The sequence below is a fragment of the Capra hircus genome, chromosome 10, assembly GCF_001704415.2.
Source record: "Capra hircus breed San Clemente chromosome 10, ASM170441v1, whole genome shotgun sequence".
In the NCBI taxonomy this organism is placed as follows: domain Eukaryota; kingdom Metazoa; phylum Chordata; class Mammalia; order Artiodactyla; family Bovidae; genus Capra; species Capra hircus.
The window spans coordinates 87,283,899-87,304,893 of record NC_030817.1 but is presented as its reverse complement, the minus strand read 5'-3'; the positions used below and the strand labels follow the sequence as shown (position 1 = coordinate 87,304,893).

The window sequence follows — 20,995 nt, the reverse complement described above, 5'->3', positions numbered from 1 at the left end:
ACCCAACCCTCAGAGCGATCATGTGAGATGGAGCCACGATTCTTTATTTTACAGAGGAGGACCCTGAGGTTTAAAGAGGTGACGGTAGATGAGCCTTCCAAGCCATCTGCCTTTCAGAACCTCCCAGTGTCGCCCTGGGGAAGATGTGCCCCAGAAGGTGGCGCTGTCCTGGGAGCGTGAGTGTGGGGAGATGCTGGGGATGGAGCTGGCCCGGTTGTGGAGCTGCAGAGGCAAGACAGCAGGGAAGGGCTGTGTTTGGGAAAGGTTCCTTGCCCCATGGCTTGGTGATCTGGGCTCTGACCCTGTGAGGGTGACACGTAGATTGGTAGGGGAGAGAGGGGGACTCCACAGAGAATAACCCCAACTGAGGGTAAGAAAGATGGGGCCCCATGAATCTCTCTTACCCCTGAGCCCAGCCTGCCTTTCTTTGCTCTCCTTGCTGAATGCCTGACCTTGGACCAGTGATTGGCCCCTCGGAAGTTCAGTATCCCCCTCTTGAAAGGAAGGGGTCACAATAGCCTTCTTTGTTGTTAAACCTTAGATGAGCTGATACCCCAGACTCCTTGCAAACTACCAGACACCAAATAGGCCATCTCTCAATAATAGTTTTCATTTTCCCTTACACTCATTTGTTTAAAAAAGAAAACAAAAATTTTTCTCTCCTATGATAACAAAAATTTTAGAAGGCAGAGACAAGTTAATATGTTGTGTATATACTCTCAGGCCAAGAATTTGCTAAGTATTTACATACCAGAGGACTTTGAACTTTGATCTTTTCAGCTGGCTCTGCGCTGATTCAGACACCCTGTCCAAGTGGCCAGAGGTGATTCCTTGCCTTGGTCTATTGTTGGGATTTTGTGAGTGTGTTTTCATGATACAAAAATTGGAAACATACAAGCTACAGGTATACTATATCTTGCTTATGAACCTTCTCCTGGATATAACAAGTGTTAATATTTTTCCATGTTTACTTCAGATACCTGTAGTGTCTTATTTCTTTATTAAAAAACAAAAACAAAACCCTAAAGCTACTCTGCTAAAGGCTTCCTGTTAGCCCACCCGCCTCCCATTCTTCCCCGTCTCCTTCTCACAGGTGTTTACTCTCATGAATTTGGTGTGTGTCCTTCCCAGCCAGGACTTTGTAGTGTTTTGTTTGTAAAGCCGAATAACTCCATTGGAATGTGTTTGAACCACCAAATGATCAGCATTTGGAAGAAGACTGAATACCTAAGGCGGGGGAAGCTGTTTCAGAGAGAGAGCAAGTCTGCCCGCCCCCGAATCGTTACTTATATTAAATTCCAAAATTACAAATCCTTTGCCTTGGGTTTAAAACTTGACACTGCCTCCATGCTTAATTGCGAATAAATTCGAACTTGTGCCATCTGGAGCTCCCAGGGTTATCTGGACCTTTCATGTGAGTAAATACATTCTGGAGTCTATTATTAGAGTAGGTTTTTTGGCTTTTATTTTAATGCTTCCTCTCACCACCCCCCCCCCCACCCCATCACAACTGTAATGTATACTTATTGTAGAGAATTCAGAACATACAGAGAAGGAAAGATGAAAATTGCCCACTGCCCTGCTCATTTGACCATCTACCCACCCCTACAAGGGTAGAAAATTGGAAGTCACTGGGTCCCCCAAGTAGGGCCAGCACCGTGGACTCAGGGTTTCCCAGTGAGTAATGGTCCATTCTTCACTTAAAATAGAGTCTGTGTCCCCAAGGTGAGAGAAGCAGTCACCTGCCCTAGGTCAGGTCAGTGACCTGATTGGGAATGGAAGGCCATCTCTGGTGGCTGAAGATGTTTTTCTACCGTATCTGCTCTTGATGCTGAAGTCTGATCATTCATGGATCCTGGCCCTGATCCAGGCATGATGACAAAGCATCCAGCAAAGGGGAGAGGTCCCTCTTTCTCTTCAGGGAAAGGGGAGGTAGCCACAGACAATGGCTGGACCTTTGACCACCTTTCCTGAAAATGTCTTGGACATTTTTCATTTTAGCACTTTAAACTGGACGTGAGTCGTTTTAATACCTCGGCCGTTTTCTGTGTGTTAAACTGTTCTTGACTTCTTCCTTGTTTGTGTTTTTAAACAAATTACTTTCATTAGCATCTACCGCTTTTTGGACAATCTATAACACAACTTGCTTCAGTTTTTGTTTGCTTGCTTTCCTTTGTTTGGTACTGATTTTAGCTTCTGCCATTTTGGAATTTTCTTTTGTGCCATTATTGCCACCAAGTCCAGTTTTCCTTTGCATATCTGAATTATTAGATTTTTTTTGTCCATCAGTTTTTAGTCAGTGACTTTCATTGCCTATAGTTTTCACTGCTTCCAGTTTTATTTTGTGCTGAACTTTTTACTCTGGAGCCCATTTTTTCTCTTGGGTTGATTTTTGCAGTTTTTCAGTGTTGCCAATTTACTTTTTATCTTCAACAAATTAACGTGTTTGTGATGATAGCCATTACCAGTTATATTTGGGATTGATTATGTTGTTCAGTTGCTAAGTCATGTCCAGCTCTTTACAACCCCATGGACTGCAGCCCACTAGGCTTCTCTGTCCTTCATATCTCCCAGAGTTTGTTCAAACTCGTGTGCATTGAGTCAGTGATGCCATCCTACCATCTCATCCTCTGTCACCCCCTTCTCCTTCTGCCTTCAGTCTTTCCCAGCATCAGGGTCTTTTCCAGTGAGTCAGCTCTTTGGGATTGATTATTTCTGTCTAATTTTTCGTGGTCATTTGGTCAGAGTGCCTGTGGGAATTGGAGTGATGGGTCCAAATGTCTTCTTTCTGGAAGAGTTTGAAACAAGCTTACAAACTGTGACTGTCGCTCTCGGTTTCTCCTTTCTGGATATCACTAAAGCTTTCCTCTTGGCAGTAGAGAAAATGAAAGCTATTAGGGATCAGACTTCTCCTAGGAAGGGCCATGTTGTCTTTCTCACCACATTCCTCACCTTCTGCTCTGTGACCTCCCAAGTTCACCAGCACCTATCGCCTGCTCGGATGGTGCAGCTCCAGGCTGGTACGCTGGGAAGCACAGTAGATGGGGGTCAGGCAGCCCACCCTGGGACAAGTCCCCTCTAAGTCTCCTCTGTGGGCTGGTCTCCCTGTCCGTCCACAGGGTTGCTTGCTGGATAGCTGTTAGAAGTCTTCCAGCTTTATCCTTCTCTGGGTGGGGATGTAGATCCTTCAATTGTCAGGAAGCCGCAGTTCCTGCAGGAAACCCCCTGCGTGACAGAAACAGCGGCATTGCTTATGACCCTCGGCTGGGTTCCAGTCCCTGAGCCCTGGCTCCGCCACATGACATCAGGGCTGAGCTGCCATTGCGGCGGAGCTTGCGGGGAGCCTGCTGGTGAGGGTGGCTATTCGTTCTTTCCAGACATGGCTGCTCTGAGTTGCTCCCTGGGACAGTGGCAGGCAGGGGAGCCGAACCCCTCAGTGAGCGTAAACATCTCCCTCCCCTCAAAGGAAAAGCCCCTGCTCCGCCTCTCTGGGCAGCTGGAATGCTGCTCTGTGGGTCTGGGTATTTCTCTTCCTCCATCCAGCCCTCCTTTGATTTCCTGCCGTCTCTTTCAATTAGGTCTGTGACTGTTTTCAGATGGCCATTTGTATATACAAGTCATGTCAGGCATCATCATTTGTGTTTGATTAGATCAATAAAAGCAGCCCTGGCGAAAGGCCAGTAGAGAATTTATAAATACCCTTCAACTTTTCCCCGCCCTACAAGATGTTACAACTCCATCCCGTTAACTCTCCCAACCCAGGCTGCTGGCTAACTTGATCAGGGAAAACAAAATACCATTTCTTCGGATGCGTTTTCTCTTTATGCTCTTTGTAGAATTTGATCAGTGTTTAAGCAACTGTAGCTGATTCTCTGCCCACTTCAAAGCCAAGGCCCTTCCCTGTGTCTATTTACAAAATTTGAGATACTGAAATCCTGGGAACCCATTTTGACGTAGATTGTGCATTCTGTTAGCTCTCTGCTGCTCAATGGAACGGGCTTGGGCGTCTCTGAGGCAAGGGACCTAAAAAAACTTAAAAACAGATTTTGGCGGCCATGATTCCTCTGTAATGCGCCCGCTTTGGAAAAGAAGAGGGTGAGGGACTTAAGTTCACATGGACCTTAAGGATTTTCAGAACCCGATTTTCTTCTGTTTGCTCACATTAGGGAGGGGAAAAATAAGCCTCAGATGCCTTGTGAGATCCAGTTACCTCAGGTTTTCGGATAAAATGTCAAGACAGCAGTGCTTGATTTCCGGCCTTGCCTTTCCCCTCTGCACACTGTCTGCTCTTGCCAGAATTTGTATTAGGGAGAGGGAGCCGTTCTGCTACCCTCCTTCCTCAGGGAAATCATTCCCTCCCTGGCCTTTAACCCTTTAAAGATTGGAAAGGGAATACTTTGATTTCAGGGTTAAATGCAAAGCTTCCCTCTCGGCCGAGGCTGGATTGGGGGTGGTATTAGGAAATACTTAAGAATGTTGCAGCCTGGGGCCTGGAGCTGGCTGGGTGTTGCTGTTCAGTATGAAAAGAGGCTCACCTGCTTGCCTTCCTGTGGCTGTGTCTTCGCAAAGCATCCTGTCTGAAGTAAGGTACCTCCGTTGGCTATACTAAAGGCCCCCCAAATGTTGGATAACTAGATTTTTTTTTAAAACCCTGACCCAACCTCACTCAGTTAAAGTTCAATAAGCCTGTCTTTTCATCAGCATGGGTGGAAGCCAGGCTCCTGGCCCCAGCAAGTCAACGTGTTTGATCCAAGAGGGTAGAAGATTCTAGAAGAGACAATAAATACAAATTGATGACCTTTGATGACGTGGCTCACCATCAAGGCTGCCATTTTCTCTTCTTCCCTAGTCTCCACTGAAATAAGATAGCCTTAGTTCTCCCTGTGATTTCAAGCAAGAGAAATGGTACCCAGAGGTGGGGTTGTTATTAAACTCCCTTCTCTGTTCTCTTTTCTCTCTTCCTCTGCCTGCCCCAAGTGTAGTCCTGGCCACACCTCCCCAGCCTTCCCTGGCACTCAGTGTTGCAGATCCTCCAGGGCTGGCCACTGCCACAGCTTTGAGAAAGCCACCACGAGGCTCTGCAGGCTGTTTGAAGGCCTACTTTGTGGAGTGAACGCCTCTAGAAGTCTGACACCTTCAGGATGGGAAACTGTAGAGAGATCAAGGGACTTTCCTTCTCAGGCGTTGGGTATTGAGCTCTTGGGTTGATCTAGGCAAGTCTAGAGCTGGCAGAGGCTCCGGGTAGCCATACAATTTGCTGCTCAAACTGGGACTCTGCGAGTGAAAGGAGATGCATTTACTAATGACACGAGGACAGTGTGAATTGAGCTGTCCCAAGTGAACGTGTGTGGTTGCCCTACAAATGTCCCTCGGCCCTTCAGGTTCCATTTTGTTTTACAAGAAGCAATGCTTCCCACATTGGAAGAACAGACAAGAGTTGCAGGTTCAGATGCTCCCAGGGACGGGCAGAAGGTGGGAGGCTGGGGACTGGTGTCAAGACAGAGTGGCACTTGATTCATTTCTCATCTAAAGGGGCATCAGTGACATGGCATCAGCCAAGGGTTGCCAGATCTTCTGATTGTTTTTTTCCAAGAGAGGCCAGAAATCTCGATTTACATATGAAATCTCCCAGCTTTTAAAAGTTGGCAGCTAACTTAAAAATTTAAAAATCTCTGTGTAGGCCAAGCACAACATCTGTGGGCTGCTGCCTGTTTTCAACCTCCAGCCCAGACCAATTAATTGGTGGCTTTCTTCTGTGTCTCTGGATTCCGGCAGCGGGAAGTTTCTCAGGAAGTTGCCCAAATTGACCACGAATGAAGTGGGGAAGAGGAGAGAGGCGCTTGCTTTGACTTCAATGGAGCATTCATTTGCACAATAAATATTTATTGAGCACCTGTTATGTTCAAAGCACTTTCTCCGTTATGCCGTGTTTTGGGTTTAATGTTTTGAGACAGCTGTCCTACTCATGCTGATAAGTTCTTTATATCATGCACTGTTATGCGTCCCTGCCTCTCCCCTGGGATTATAACCAGGATGGATGCAGTGGGGGAAATTCAAGAAGGGATGTGGATGGAGAACCTGGGGCCCAGATCTCAAGCCCAGGACAGTTCATTGGATGTCAGCTTAATGCAGAAGTCCCTAGGAGATGGTCTTCATCTGAGGACAGACCTGGGCATGACGACCTGGAGCAGAGAGCGCCCAGCCAAGGACACCTGTTCTGCAAGGTCCTTGAATGCTGTTCTAAGAGCAGGAGGCAGAAATCACAGAGGAACAGGCTGCATTCAGCCCTGTGTTTGGCAGAACTTTCGAATGGAGTGCTGTATTTGAGGCTGTTGGGTTAGAGGAGAACTGGGCATGGAACAACAGACTGGTTCCAAATAGGAAAAGGAGTATGTCAAGGCTGTATATTGTCACCTGGCTTATTTAGCTTATATGCAGAGTACATCATGAGAAATGCCAGGCTGGATGAAGCACAAGCTGGAATCAAGATTGCCAGAAAAAATATCAATAACCTCAGATATGCAGATGACACCACCCTTATAGCAGAAAGCAAAGAAGAATTAAAGAGCCTCTTGATGAAAGTGAAGAGAGTGAAAAGTTGGCTTAAAACTCAACATTCAGAAAACTAAGATCATGGCATCTGGTCCCATCACTTCATGGGAAATAGATGGGGAACTAATGAAAACACTGAGAGACCTTTATTTTGGGGGGCTCCAGAATCACTGCAGATGGTGACTGCAGCTATGAAATTAAAAGATGATTGCTTCTTGGAAGAAAAGCTATGACCAACCTAGACAGCACATTGAAAAGCAGAGACATTACTTTGCCAACAAAGGTTCGTCTAGTCAAAGCTATGGTTTTTCCAGTGGTCATGTATGGACATGAGAGTTGGACTATAAAGAAAGGTGAGTGCCAAAGAATTGATGCTTTTGAACTGTGGTGTTGAAGAAGACCCTTGAGAGTCCTTTGGACTGCAAGGAGATCCAACCAGTCCATCCTAAAGGAAATTAGTCCTGAATATTCACTGGAAGGACTGATGCTGAAGCTGAAACTCCAATCCTTTGGCCACCTGATGAGAAGAACTGACTCATTGGAAAGACCCTGATGCTGGGAAAGATTGAAGGCGGGAGAAGAAGGGGACAACAGAGGATGAGATGGTTGGATGGCATCACCGACTTGATGGACATGAGTTTGAGTGAACTCCAGGAGTTGATGGACAGGGAAGCCTGGCGTGCTGCAGTCTGTGGTGTCTCAAAGAGTCAGACACGATTGAGCGACTGAACTGAACTGGGTTAGAGGACCTCTAAGTTGGTCTTTGATTATCTAGAAAATCTAATACCTTGCAGCTGCCTCCTGCTTACCCACCAGATTCCTGGAGCTTAAACTTTTTTTTTTTTTTTTTAATTTTTATTGGAGTATAGTTGCTTTACAGTGTTGTGTTAGTTTCTACTCTACAGTAGAGAGAATCAGCTGTATGTGTACATATATCCCCTCTTCTTTGGACTTCCTCTCCATTTAGGTCACGACAGAGCACTGAGTTGAGTTCCCTGAGCGTGCAGGAGACTCTCACTGGTTATCTATTTTATACATAGTTTTAATCTCCCAGTTCAACCCCCCACCTCCTTTCCCTGCTTGGTGTCTATACGTTTGTTCTCTACATCTGTGTCTCTGTTTCTGTTTTGCAAATAAGATCATCTATACCATTTTCTAGATCCCACACATGTATGCGTGAATATGTGATATTTGTTTTTCCCTTTGAGTTAACTTCACTCTGTATGACAGTCTCTATCTTAATGCTTTTTTTTCTGGTTCGTGATTCTTACTTCTGATGGGCGTCCAGCAGGTACTGGCTTATTTGTACTCTGGCAGCTGAACAAGGGGCCAGGTGCGCCAGAAAAGCCAGTTCAATGCTGATGAAAACCGATGCAGTTCACCTGGGGCTGAGGGAAGGCGCAGGGAGGGGACAAGCTCCAGGAGGGTCTCTTCTTGATGCTTTGAAATGTCGCTCACATATTCTGGTCTTCAGCACCATGAGTTTTAAATTGGGGATGATACTACCTGCCCGCAGGATGGTTTGAGACAACTCAGGCACAGAGTGCTTAAGTAACTTGCTCGCGGACGCACACCTGGGCTAGGAGGAACCCAGTCCCAGACCAGACAGTTGACTTTCACTGTTCTCTTATCCATGGTGCTAAACTATTCCATTTTTAATTTATTTTTTGTGTGTGTTCATTCTTCTTCGTATCTTCCACCCCTACCCCCCAATTGTTTCAGGACTATCAGCATTCAAATGTTTAAGAACTGGGGTTTTCCCCTGTGCACTTGGCCAGAAGTAGGAATTCATCACCATCTGTGAACGTTTGCAGAGCTTCCGTGGTTTGTGTGGAATTACACTAGAAACACTCGACCCCCGGGCTGGGCTGGCAGTGAGCTCCGTCTTTCTGCAGAACTTTTGAGGACGTATCACCAACAGGTTGGAAGGACTGTCCTTCGGGCATGGCGACCCTCTGTCTCTCACCTCGTTAATGTGCCCCCTCCTTTCTTCCCCCCCGTGTCAATCTTAAGTGTGCTGAGTGCTCTTGTCACGTGGCATGTCCTAGATAGTGTTAGTCGCTCAGTCATGTCCAACTCTTTGAGACCCTGTGGACTGTAGCCAGCCAGGTTTCTCTGTCCATGGAATTCTCCAGGCAAGAATACTGGAATGGGTTGGCATTCCCTTCTCTAGGGGATCTTACCAACCCAGGAATCGAACCCGGGTCTCCTACATTGCAGGCAGATTCTTTACTGCCTGGGCCACGAGTGTCCTAGATAAGAGGTTTCCAAGTGGTGTGCCCTGATATACAGCCTTCCCATCCCCAAATCTCAGGCTTCTTGAGGGGAGCAGAGTGTTTACATCTGGTTTGTTTGGGAATAGGAGGTGGATATAGGGGAGTCTGGAGTGATTGTAGAGGCTGCTAACGTCTTAAGACATTTGCAAACCACCGTGCTAAATTATGGTGAAGCTATAGTGACCTCAGCATTTAAAGATTAAAAAAAAAAAAGCTGACAAAATAGTCTTGTGATGCTTGAAAGGACCCCTGCACTTCACCAGCTGGGCCCACCATGTTGAACATGATAACAGGGATGTGAGTCCGTGTGCAAGAGAGAGCTCGGCGCACGGCACACCCAGCAGTTTGCTCCTGGGTTTAAACATCCCCCCACCATCATTTCGCTGGCATGTCCCTTTGCTTCGTGGATCATTCCTGGCCAGACCACACCCTGCACGCCCTACTGCAGCAGGGGTTGGAGTCTCTGTGTACAATTTCTTCTCCAATGCCAGCTTGAAGTTCTGAGACCCACTCTGTGATGCTCTGAGGTTTTTCACTGATGAACAGTTGTTACAAGCAGTTGTTACAAGTCATGGATCTGCACACAGTTTTATGTGAATAACTAGATAGTTAAGACGTTCATGTACCAGAGAGGCGGCAACTACTTTTTCAGCAAACTCATTAGTGTGTATATGTGTCACGCCTTTTTAGAACGTCATAATGTAGTTGTTACACTTTCCTGTGTCGACACTGGCTTTTTTCAGTGTGTCACGCAGTGAACAGAGAGAGAGCTCTGACACTGTCTGTTGGAGCAATAGATGAGATATAATTGACATACAGTAAATGACACTTATTGAAAGTTGATGAGTTTGACATATGTATACACACGAAACTATCGGCATGATCAAGATAATGAACTTGTCCTTCAAAAGATTCCTTCTGCCCATTTGTACCTCTGCCTCCCTGTGCGCCTGTTGCCCCTCAGTCTCCAGGCAGCCACTGGTCTGCTTTCTGTCACTGTTCATTTCTTTAAACTGCCTAAAATTTTACACTAATGAAATTGTACAGGGTGTACTCCTTTTATTTGGTGGGATGATACTGTCATTCACATAGCATAATTATTTTCAGATTCTTTCATGTTTTTGCATGTTGCAATCATGAATCCCTTTTTATAACTGGGTAATATTTCACTGTATGGATATAAACAGGAGTTTTGCTCTTCATGTTTAAAGCAAAGAATTTTAGCTGAGGCTGTCAAAAGTACGTGATCCATATAAAATATTATGTCCGAGGGGAAATATGTACACTTGGGTTTTCTCTCATATACTTTTTGTTTTAAAAGTTTCTTATGGAGGAGTAGTTTTTTTTTTCCTTTTGAAAATGCCCTTTGAAAGAGCAAATATTGGTACAGAATGAATTTGGCCCTAAATTTTCACTTAATTAAATCAGTAATTATTTAGTGTTTCCTATTGGGACTTGGGAGCACGGAAGGACTTCACATCACAGCCAACAATGGATTTGCTCATGAGGTTCTGACATCCTACCTGGGGTAGAACCGTGGTGCTTTTGGACACAGGATGGTACCAGCTTGCCTTCTATAATCTTCTTGGTGGCCGATGCTGAATGTTGCAACAGGTACGCCTTCCCTGCCTGCGATTCTTCCGTGACCAGGCATGGGGACAGACTCTGCAGTTTCCGCTGCAGTTTCCGCGGTTCTGTGATTCCTGCTCAGAGCATTCGTGCGGAGCGCAGGCAGGAAGTTAACCTTGTGGATTCCCTCATCCTTGCAAAGCCACACACACAAGGCCGGGGTCAGAGTTGACCAGGGGAGTTGAGTTCCTGGCACTTGGGCAGTTCCCAGCAAGAGCTAGAACAGAAGGGTACTGCTGGGGTGTTGGAAATGTGTTCCTTTTTTCATTGTTCAGAGATATTTGCCTGGAGGAAGTCTTCTCTGTGTGAGAAGAAAAAAAAAAACAACAGTGAGCTGCTGATTAATAGTTAGTCACGTTGTCGGAGAAGGGACCTTGGGGATATCTGGTCCAAGCTGATGAGAACTAAGGTTTGGGGAGCAGGAGTAACTCACACATACTCACTAAAGCGGGGCTGGGACTTGAGGAACCCAGGCAACTGCTTCAGACCTTCACTTTCATGATCTCTGAGGATGGGAGTGCCAAGAAAACCTTGGCAAACTTGAGTGGACTTAGGGGGGGAATTGTTCATCTCCTTAGTCTTTGCTCAAAGCTGCTGGTACCATGTAAAATGCCACCAGCATGGACAACAACAGAAATTGTCCTCAGGTGAAGTTTCTATCATGTTCTCACATGTGAACTGGCCCTGGGAGATGAGACACCTGCCCTAAGGTCACCCAGGTGCAGAGAGAGGAGCCAGAGCTGGACTCTGGCTCCGGGTCCCTAGTCTCACCTTGTTCCCGCCGCGTCTCCTTCTCGGCAAGTGAGTATGCCGGGCAACAGCCTGATGCAATGGAAAGACCCTAGGCCTTTGTGTTTGGAGTTCAGAGCTTGACTCTGCTCTCCTGCTCACTGTGTGACCTTGTGGAAGAATCTTAACCTTTCTGAACTTCATGGTCTTCTTTTACAAAACAGGGCCCTGTCCAACAGGATAAAAGTATATAAGCATAAAAGTGCTTAGCAAAGAACTTGCTTTAGGAAACAACTGATGGATGTTACCTCTGGAATGAAGGTGAGGCAGGTATGGGAAAAGCTAGTTGTGAAAAGAGAGCCTGGAAAGCAGATATTAGGTCAGATTTGCACCAACTGTGGGGCGCCCTTGGCCCTGCTCCTGCGCACTGACTCTTGAGTTGTGCTCGGTTTGGTCCTTTAGTCCTGATCCTTTGCGAAGTTGAGCAAACTGAAGTGCTCGCTAAGTGCCTGGCACATAGTAGGCCCTCAGTAACTACAGCCTGGGGCTGCTGGAGCGTCTCCCTGCCTCTCCCAGAGAGGCATGGAGCTACTGCTCCATGTGAGTGCATGCACCCACAGCATTCCACACACCTGGACAAAATCCTGGCAGAGACCAGACTTTGGAGGTGCTGTGCAGATCCAAGGTGGGTGGTCGTCAGTGGAGGTGAGCGATGGTGCTGGAGGTGGCTTGGCGTGGCACCTGGGCTGAGTGGGAATCGGTACAGACTGGGTGGGGCGGGGGGCGGATAGGGGACAACGTGTGTCTCACTTAGATGCCCCTTCAAGTCGTGTCCTGCCATTGTCCCCTGGAAAATCTCCGTATAAATAATCGATGCTACGAGCAGGGGAAAGAGGAGACAAAGCCATTCCCTTTACTGGGGAGACCAGGATCTGCCGAGGGGCAGGGTCAGACTGCTGAAGGGCCATGGGGACAGAATTGGGTCCTTTCGTGGAGAAGTAGCTCTTCTTCTGCATCTCCCCCCGCTTCCGCCTGGTGCCTGAGCAGGGAACACCCGAGATACTGCTCGAAGCAGCCAAGATGACTCAGGAACTTGAGCTTGCCTGGTGCCGGAAGGCAGGCAGAGCCGGGGGCACCCTGTTGTGGGGCAAGAAGAGAAGTCCGGGAAACTTTCCCCCACCGGCTGCCAGGCCTCCCCGGGGGGCCCCAGCCTCCCCTCCCGCCACCCTGCCCCTTCCAAGGAGCCTGCTTGAGAATTCAGTGATTCACTTCCCGTCTTCCACCCTTGTTTAATGTTCCCTCCATTGTTACCAAACAGTCCAGGCCCCAGTGGCAGGGGGTGTTCTGCGCTCTGGCTGCAGAGGGAGGGGAGGGCAGAGCTGTTTACAGAGCCGGGTAGATGGGCCCGGCCTCCTTGGAATATGGGCCGAGAGGGCGCTGGGGCCCGACAGCTGGCTGTGCGGAGGATGGGAAGCACCAGAAGGCGGTCCTCCTGCCCAGACACCCTCTGGTCTTCCTGCCCTGGAGGGGAGCCCTGCCGTTTGTTGTGGGCTTAGCTTTTTTGTTCCCTGACAGCTGAGTTTTCCATTTCAGGCCACAGATAGTTCTGGGATCATGGATTCCTGGAGTAGAGAAAAAAAAAAAAAAAAAAACAACGGAAGGGGCCCTTGGGTGATGCTGTCTCTGTCCGGGCCTCAGTCTCCTCCTAAGTGGAGAGAAAGAGGGAGAGGAAGTGCAAGGGTTCATTTTAGAGCCCCCGCCCCACCCCCAGCCCCAAAGCCCTCTGATTCCTGAATCTGGAACAAACCACACGAGGTCATCTGCATTCATTCTTGTGTCTTGGGCAAATCCCACTGAAGCTAGCCACGAATGTGACCATGTCTGTGAGCCATAGCACCCGTTTCCTGACCTCTGACCTTTGAGGTCAGCAATTCTGCAGCCTGTTACCTTTCCGGGTTCTTTTTAAATGTTTATTTTTATTTATTTGGCTGCACTGGGTCTTGGTTGAACCATGTAGGATCTAGTTCCCTGACCAGGGATCAAACTTGGGGCCCCTGTATTGGGAGTGCAGAGTCCTAGCCACTAGAAGCCCTTTACTACAAGGCTTCGTGTCTTGATTGGGTTCATAAGGCTGGGATGCAGCCTGAGGTTTGGGGCATCAGGGAAGTCCCACCTTTCTGGTTTGAAGCCAACGTCTTTCTCAGGAACTTGTTTGATACCAATTTATCCTTTACAATCGCCGCACAGCTGTGACTGCCACAGGTTTGCTGATACTGCTGTTAGGTTTGGGCTTTGGGGGTTTGTTTTCTTCTAACCTGCAGAAAGAGTGGAAGTCGTGAAGCTTTCTCTTTTCCCCTTGCTGTGTGTTTCTCTTTCCCCCTTGCTGTGTGTTTCGTTTCTGAGATGGTAGCCCCTCTTCTTGATCATGTGTTTGCTCTGCTGCTGTTGATGATTCAGATTTGTTTCTTCCAAGGCCCTATGTGCGTAAAGGCAGTCAGGGAGCTGGGAGGTGTAAACACAACCTTTCTAAAGATCCTTTTCACGGCAAATTAGTGTGTTTCTCAGGTAGGTGAACTGTCAGTGCTAGGAAGCAAGCAGACACTAGAGATTGGCGGAACCCATCAATTTTTTTTAGGATTTAAAAAACATGTGGCCATTTTTAAAGTCTTTATTGAATCTGTTACATTATTGCTTTTGTTATCAATGTTCTAGCTCTTTGTTGGGGTGGGGCATGAGGCATATGGGATCTTAGTTCCCTGACCAAGAATCAAACCAACACCCTCTGCATTGTAAGGCAAAGTCTTAACTGCTGGACCACCAAGGAAGTCCCTGAACCCATTGTATAGATGGGATGTGCCATACCTAGAGACCCCTCACCTCTGAGCAGCACAGCCAGCGCGGGACCACAGGCACTCTAGTCCACTCCCTGGCGTAGACCCAGATTTGTTGTGCGTGTCTTCTCTGCCAGTAACTTCAACAGTGATAAAATCTCCACTCAACAAATATTTGTTGAGTAAATTCATCGAAAAGCCTTCTAGTCTGTGTCTGCCTACAACCTTAGCCACATATGACTTTGTCTCTCTCTGGTATGATGAGTGAAGTAGGCAGGACTTCCTCACTCAAAAGCCTTTCAGCTCCCTGCACCCCGCCACTGGCTGCTTTAGCAGAATGAACTGGCACCTGTGGCTGTCATTCCCCTGCTGTTTTTAATGGCACCTCTCGATACCAGCTGATTGCTTCGAGAACATTCCTGGCGTTGGGTTTCTGGCAGTAACGTGCATCTGTGGGTCCCTTTACTACAAGGCTTCGTGTCTTGATTGGGTTCATAAGGCTGGGATGCAGCCTGAGGTTTGTATTTGTTACTGCCATCTTCTGATTGTTGCTGCCCAGAGGAATAATTCCCTTGCCCTGACCTACTTGTGAACAAATGTAACATGCAAGCCCCATGCTCCATCCAGGGGACTGGGAAAGTTATTTTAAGCTGGGTCTCCTGTCCTTAAGGAGCTCCTGTCTTTGCTGGGAGGGGAAGCCAGGTACACATGGAAGTTACTTTATCATCCCAGGTGATGGTGATGGTGAGTTTGATGAGTGTTGGACAGTAAGGTCTGTAAGTCTTTGAAGAGGGGAGAACAGAGAGTGATCTTTCTGCAGGAAGAGCAACAGAATGGGGGTAATCTTTCAGCTGGAGGCATAATTGGGCCGAAGGGAGTCTGTGGATCCCTAGACCATGTCAGCGTACTGCTGAGGATGGAAGATCTCTGGCTGTGGATGCAAAAGCCCCACACTCAGGCACTATGGCCACACCATGTTACCTCGACAGCTTGAGCCAGCGAAGCACCGTGAATTTCCATACCTGGAATGCAAGCCTCTAAATACCTGTGTGCTGTTTGGGAAGTGGGCTTCTGATGAGGTGGTGGGTGGGCAGGTATTCTGTGGGTACTTGGCTGAGACTGGGTGCGTTGGGTGTGGGAGAGAGTTGTGAGGGTGCTGGACCCGAGGGGAGGGAGCTTCACCTGGAGCTTCCCGAGTGGAGCTGCTGGGGTGTCACTGGGGGCGGTGGTTGGTGATGCAGCTTTTACCCTAGAGCTGTTTAGTCCTTGAGGCCAGCTTAAGTGGCAGGTGATTGCCACCCTGACGTTGTAAGTTCTGAAGTCCTCCCTTCTTGTTTACTGGGAATTCCCATCTTCCTGCCCTTAGGGGTTCTTTGCTGTCTTAGGTGCAATTGCCCCCAATGAACCAGAACCTTTTGTGGAGAGACAATAGGAAGTCTGTTCCCTAAGTCTGAAAGGAATGCTAATTGGCTGCTTAAATTGTCCTCAGGATAGTGATGCCCAGAGTATACAGGACACCCATTCTTTGTTACCAGTTAGATGGAAACTGCTTATGTAAGCTTGTAAAGCTTTGGGCCAGAGAGAGGCAGAGTGTCTGTGGAATGTTAGAGACTGGTGTCCTGCAATGCTGTCTTTTCTGCTTACAAAGGTAGCTGTTTAACTTCATGGGCTTTAAACTCACTTTTTCTAGAAATGTGGTCATTTCCCACCCCTCGCTTGCTTCCAGCTCCCCTACAGTGGCTGCCCTGAAAGGTCTAAGGATTCTTGCTTAAGGCTTTGGGGCCTATTTACTGTATTAAAATTAATTTTTATTGAAGTATGGTTGCTTTACAATGTTGTGTTAGTTTCTGTGCAAAGTGAATCAGTTATACATATAGCCCCTGTTTTTTAGATTTCCTTCCCAATTGTGGGCCTCTCTTAAAAATAAGGGAAAGAGTGGTAAATGTGATTAAGACTGAAATGTGAGACTGTTCCTTTCCCAACCCGTATTGTATGGTATTTCACCAGAAATGGTTGTAAACTTGGAGCTTGAGTGAACGTTTTCTAGAAGCCCTGCTCCTCAGTTCAAATGTCACAGAAAGTTGCCAGGTTTACCCTGCATGCTCTATAGTGCTTATGACATTGTTTTATCTCTCTGGCCAGTGACTCATAATGAAGGAAGTCAAAACTGAGCAATTAACAGAAAAACTCTTCATTTGTCCTCTTCACCTCTGCCCGCCCCCCCCCCCCCCAACTCCCCTAGTCACGAACACCGCCTGACATTTTCTATGTCTTTGGAAACTTTGATTTGTTTTAATAGGACAAGGCAGCGAGTGATCATCATCATTGCCTGGTTCCACTCCTTGAGGCCCAACTGTGAGAATCTTCTCAAAAAAAAAAAGAAAATCCCATCCCCAAACGTGCAGTCTGCCCACAGGAAGTGATTCATGGGGCTCAGTTCATGCAAACCTGGTGGGGCAGGAGGTGGAAAGCTGGGAACTGGGTCTGGGAAAAGACAGCCCCGGAGAGGCTGCTCAGACCTTAATGGTTTCTGCTGGAAGAAAGTGGAAAACAGAATGACTAAGAGTCCTGTAATAAGAGTTGTTTGTTTAGCGAAGTGAGCTAATATTGAAGTTTGCTGGCAGATAAGACAAGAGAAATAGCAGTTGTCAGGGGAGGTGACTCTTTGGAGCCCTGCCTTTTTATTTTGTAAGAGATCAAAGACATTTCTCAGTCTTCAGGCATTTATTAGTGGAAGGCTGATCTGCAGTTCAAGCCCCGGTTTTCTCTTCTTCAGAAAAAAGGGTCTAAGCCGAGATAATGATCTAACAGTCTCCAAAAGCTGCTCCCCATGCGCCCCCACCCCCCACCCCCACCCCCTCTTTTTTTAAACTTTTCCCTCCAAAGTTAGACTGTGGAGGCTAGTGAATCTCTTTCCCCAGCTGCTCACCGAGTGCCATGTTGTCAGAGAGAGAAGGAACCCTTTTGTCTTCTTGTGTGAGTCTGTCCTCTGGGCTTCAGACTGCCGTTTTCTCTGCTTTTCCCCCATATTGAAAATACAAATGAATCCATTTCTCCAGAGCAGTTTGGAAGCAAGGACCCTTTAAGTGTGGGCTGCGTGAATAGCATGCCGCTTGCAGAGCCAGGGCCACCGGAGGCCAGAGTCCCCCAGTCGAATGAGAAGTATCTAAACACACCTGAACTAACAAGTCCATTTCAAACTCCCTGTGTTTTACAAAGTGAGCTTTCGGGGTAGGGGTTATAATAAAAGCTGGGCTGAAGTGTACTTTTTGCCTTAAGCCCATCAGAACATGGCCAAGGGCTATGAGTATCCTGAGTATTCTGTGAGTGATCTCTTTAAAAATAAACTAAATACATGATCTTCAGGCTTCATTCCATTCTTAGTGAATGTTAACTGGCAGAGCAAAATGGCCATCCAGAAAGTTCTGTGAAGCCTGGCAACAATTCTTTCCTCCTTATTTCGGTAACCAGAGACCAACCCAGACTTCTGTCACGTCTTCCCTTTCCAGTGGGAAGCCTCTGTGATCCTGCGGAGAAAAACGTAATCCCTGTCAAGGTGGTTCTTGGAGGGAAAAGAACGGTTTCTGAACACCGAAGCTGTGAAATAGAAAGATTCCACATGAAACACTCCTTTTCCTCCTCGTCCTCCTTCTCCCCCTCTCCCTCCAAGATGTAACTGCTTTCTTTGCGTGGGTGAGGGGGACGGGAGGGCACCATGACAACAATCTCATCAGTCCCGCAGAGAACTTCTGGTGCAGACAGAATGATCACAGGCACGGGGAGCTGGGTTTGGGGTGTGATCCCAGCTTACAAAGTCAGGCACCACTTCTTGCTCATCTGGGCAGCTTTGAGCAGGTCACTCAATGTCATGTGAATCTTTCTCCTGTAAAATGGGATTGAGGGGACCCACCCCAGAGAATCCCTGTATCCAGGGAGATGATGAATGAGAAGTGCCAGGCTGACACCTGCTCTGAGGTGGAAATTGCTTCTGTTTCCCCAACCTGTGCCCGTGCCCAGAGTATTTCCATAGCCCACAGGTTCTCAAGGAACCTAGGGGAGTGACTTTGCCCCCTAGGGGACCTTTGGCGATATCTGGAGATGAGTTTAGTTATTACAGCTGGGAGGTGAGGTACTACTGGCATCTGGTGGGTACAGGCCAGGGATGCTGCTAAATATCCTGCGACACACAGGACAGCTGCAGCTCCTCTCCAGCCCGACATAGAGTGATCTGTCCCCAGATGTCGGGAAAGCTGAGGTTGAGCAGCTGGGGTGAGGAGGGGCCTGGGCTTTCCTTACTCACAGCCCGATGTTGAAAGATTCTTGGTGTATGTGTGCTTTACAGATGAATGTAATGAATGAACTTTCTCCAGATCAGCCTCCTTCTTCTGTAGAAGTGTGCACACCCTGTGCGCATCCTGGGGCCCTTGGGAGGAGGGAGGCCCTGAGGTCTAGATAATGTGTTTCCTGTGGGATCTACCCCCCGCGGTGGGCAGGACGAGGTGTTCCTTGGCTTCTTCCTTCCAGGGTTTGCCCAGGGGGTCCTCCTGCCTCTGGGGCTCACACTCGGGCCCTATCTGCTTGGAGCACATGTCCCGGATCTGAGCCAGCCACTCTGGAAAGCTCTCAGCGGGGAGGGGAGACATCAGTCCAGCGGGGGAGGAGCGAGAGCCGGTTTCTGGTCCAGAGCACAGCACAGGGGGCTTCAGCCTGGCATGGGATGGGTTGTCCCCCAGTGTGGCAGCCTGAAGCACCAGCTATTACCCATGGTAAGTTCAGATGGGAATCGGGTTGTTCTTGGTGAAGCAGTTCAGTGACTGGTATCAGGGCTTGTGAAATTCTGTTTTCAGCTCTTCATAGGCCAACCTAAACTGGAACATTAAAAAAAATGTGCTTAGTGTACTTAACAGAACTTGCTGAGGACACTTATGAAACGGGCTGGAGCGTGTGGTCGCTGTGGTGGGGTTACAGGGAAACCTCAGTTACTTGGGGACCACCCCCCACTTCTCTGTACCAGATTCTTCCTTTGTGGCACCAGATGAAAAGAAGGAGCCGATATTGGAAATGTTGCTTTTTATTTAAACTCTAACAACCAACGTAAACTTTGAAAAGATTTGGGGAATAGCAGATTCAATATACCGGAGAAGGCACTGGCACCCCACTCCAGTACTCTTGCCTGGAAACTCCCATGGATGGAGGAGCCTGGTGGGCTGCAGTCCATGGGGTCGCTAGGAGTCGGACACGACTGAGTGACTTCACTTTGACTTTTCACTTTCATGCGTTGGAGAAAGAAATGGCAACCCACTCCAGTGTTCTTGCCTGGAGAATCCCAGGGACGGGGGAGCCCGGAGGGCTGCCGTCTATGGGGTCGCACAGTTGGACACGACTGACGTGACGCAGCAGCAGCAGCAGCAGATTCAATATACAGCTAAATTTCTTTTTGTTTATAACAGGTTCTTCTAATGTAACTTTCAGACGCTTGCACTGATGGGACAGAAATTATAGCGCACATCCTTCAGCTAGACCAAGTGCTCAGACCCAGTTTTTAAAAAATATTTGTCATCCTGAAGATTGAGAACTCCGGGCAACTTAAGATTCAATACAATAAAGAAAAATTATTAATATGTTTTGTTGCACTCAGCTTACTGAGGGCGAATGTGGACTCATGGTTTTCAGACTGCATCAGCAGTGAGTTCTGGCTGCTGTGAAACAGCAGCTGGGCGACCACCTTCTTGCTCTGTGTTCACTTGCTGGGTGACCTTGAAGTGCTTGATCTATGAGTCTGCTTCCTCAACCACAGAAGGAAGGAATTGGCCAGGCTGCTCTCAAGGTCCTCAAGCCCCAGCTGTCTGCAGCTCTCCAGAGTGAGTTTTCAGGTGGACAGTCGGCCAGGGCTTAGCTGGCCAGGAGCGCTTCGTTCTTTAAATGCTAGACCTCTGTGATTTGTCACCTTAGCTTGACAGGTGACCCCTGTGCAGCATTTCTGCCTGGAACAGAGGATGCTTCGGTTTTGTGTGTGTGTGTGTGTGTGTGTCGATGCTTCGGGGGTGTGTGTGTGTCTGTGTGTGTGTATGTCTGTGGATGCTTCGGGTGTGTGTGTGTGTGTGTTTGTGTGTGTGTGTCTGTGGATGCTTCAGGGGTGTGTGTGTGTCTGTGTGTGTGTGTGTCTGTGTGTGTGTGTGTGTGTGTGTCTGTGGATGCTTCGGGTGTGTGTGTGTGTGTGTGGCTGTACTGGACCTTTGTTGCTGCTCATGGGCTTTCTCTAGTTGTGATGAGCAAGGGCTTCTCGTTGCAGTGCCTTTTTGCAGAGCGTGGTCTCTAGGCATTCGGGCTTCAGTAGTCGTGGTGCTCAAGCTTAGTTGTTCCTGGTAGGTGGGATCTTCCTGCACCAGGGATCGAACCCGTGTTCCTTGCATTGGCAGGCAGAGTCTTAACCACTGGAGCACCAGGGAAGTCCTGGTTTTGGCAACGGGAGAGGATCCTGGGTGAACCCCTAAATCCACTGGCCCTCTCAGCAGGACTATTTGCGGGGCTTTCATATTTGCTGGGGAGAAGGAAATGGCAACCCACTCCAGTGTTCTTGCCTGGAGAATCCTGTGGACGGAGGAGCCTGGGGGGCTGCTGTCCTTAGGGTCACACAGAGTCGGACACGACTGAAGCGACTTAGCATGCATGCATTGGAGAAGGCAACGGCAACCCACTCCAGTGTTCTTGCCTGGAGAATCCCAGGGACAGAGGAGCCTGGTGGACTGCCACCTATGGGGTTGCACAGAGTTGGACACAACTGAAGCGACTTAGCAGCAGCAGCAACGTATTTGGTGCTCTATCAAACAGTTGTCCTGGGCCATCCTTGGCATGGGAGACGGAAAAGAACATTCTGATACTTAGATATGAAGGAGAGGCAGAGCAGCAGATCTCGGAGCAGACCACTGGTGCTCAAAGGCCAGGCGGAACCAAAGGAACTGTTACTACTCAATGAGC

The 20,995-nt window shown here is 48.1% G+C and overlaps 1 protein-coding gene across 2 annotated transcripts in view; it reads left to right on the top strand.

Moving 5' to 3' along the window:
- SMAD3 (SMAD family member 3) overlaps positions 1–20,995 on the top strand; it is a 127,108-nt gene that overhangs the window by 68,433 nt on the left and 37,680 nt on the right. Inside the window, exon 1 of one of the 2 annotated variants that reach the window (XM_018053606.1) lies at positions 17,963–18,783. The exons of the other annotated variant lie outside the window; for it this stretch is intronic. The gene's annotated coding sequence lies outside the window, so the exon portion shown is untranslated. Of the gene's footprint in view, positions 1–17,962; positions 18,784–20,995 lie in introns of those variants that run through there. 2 annotated transcript variants of the gene reach the window in all.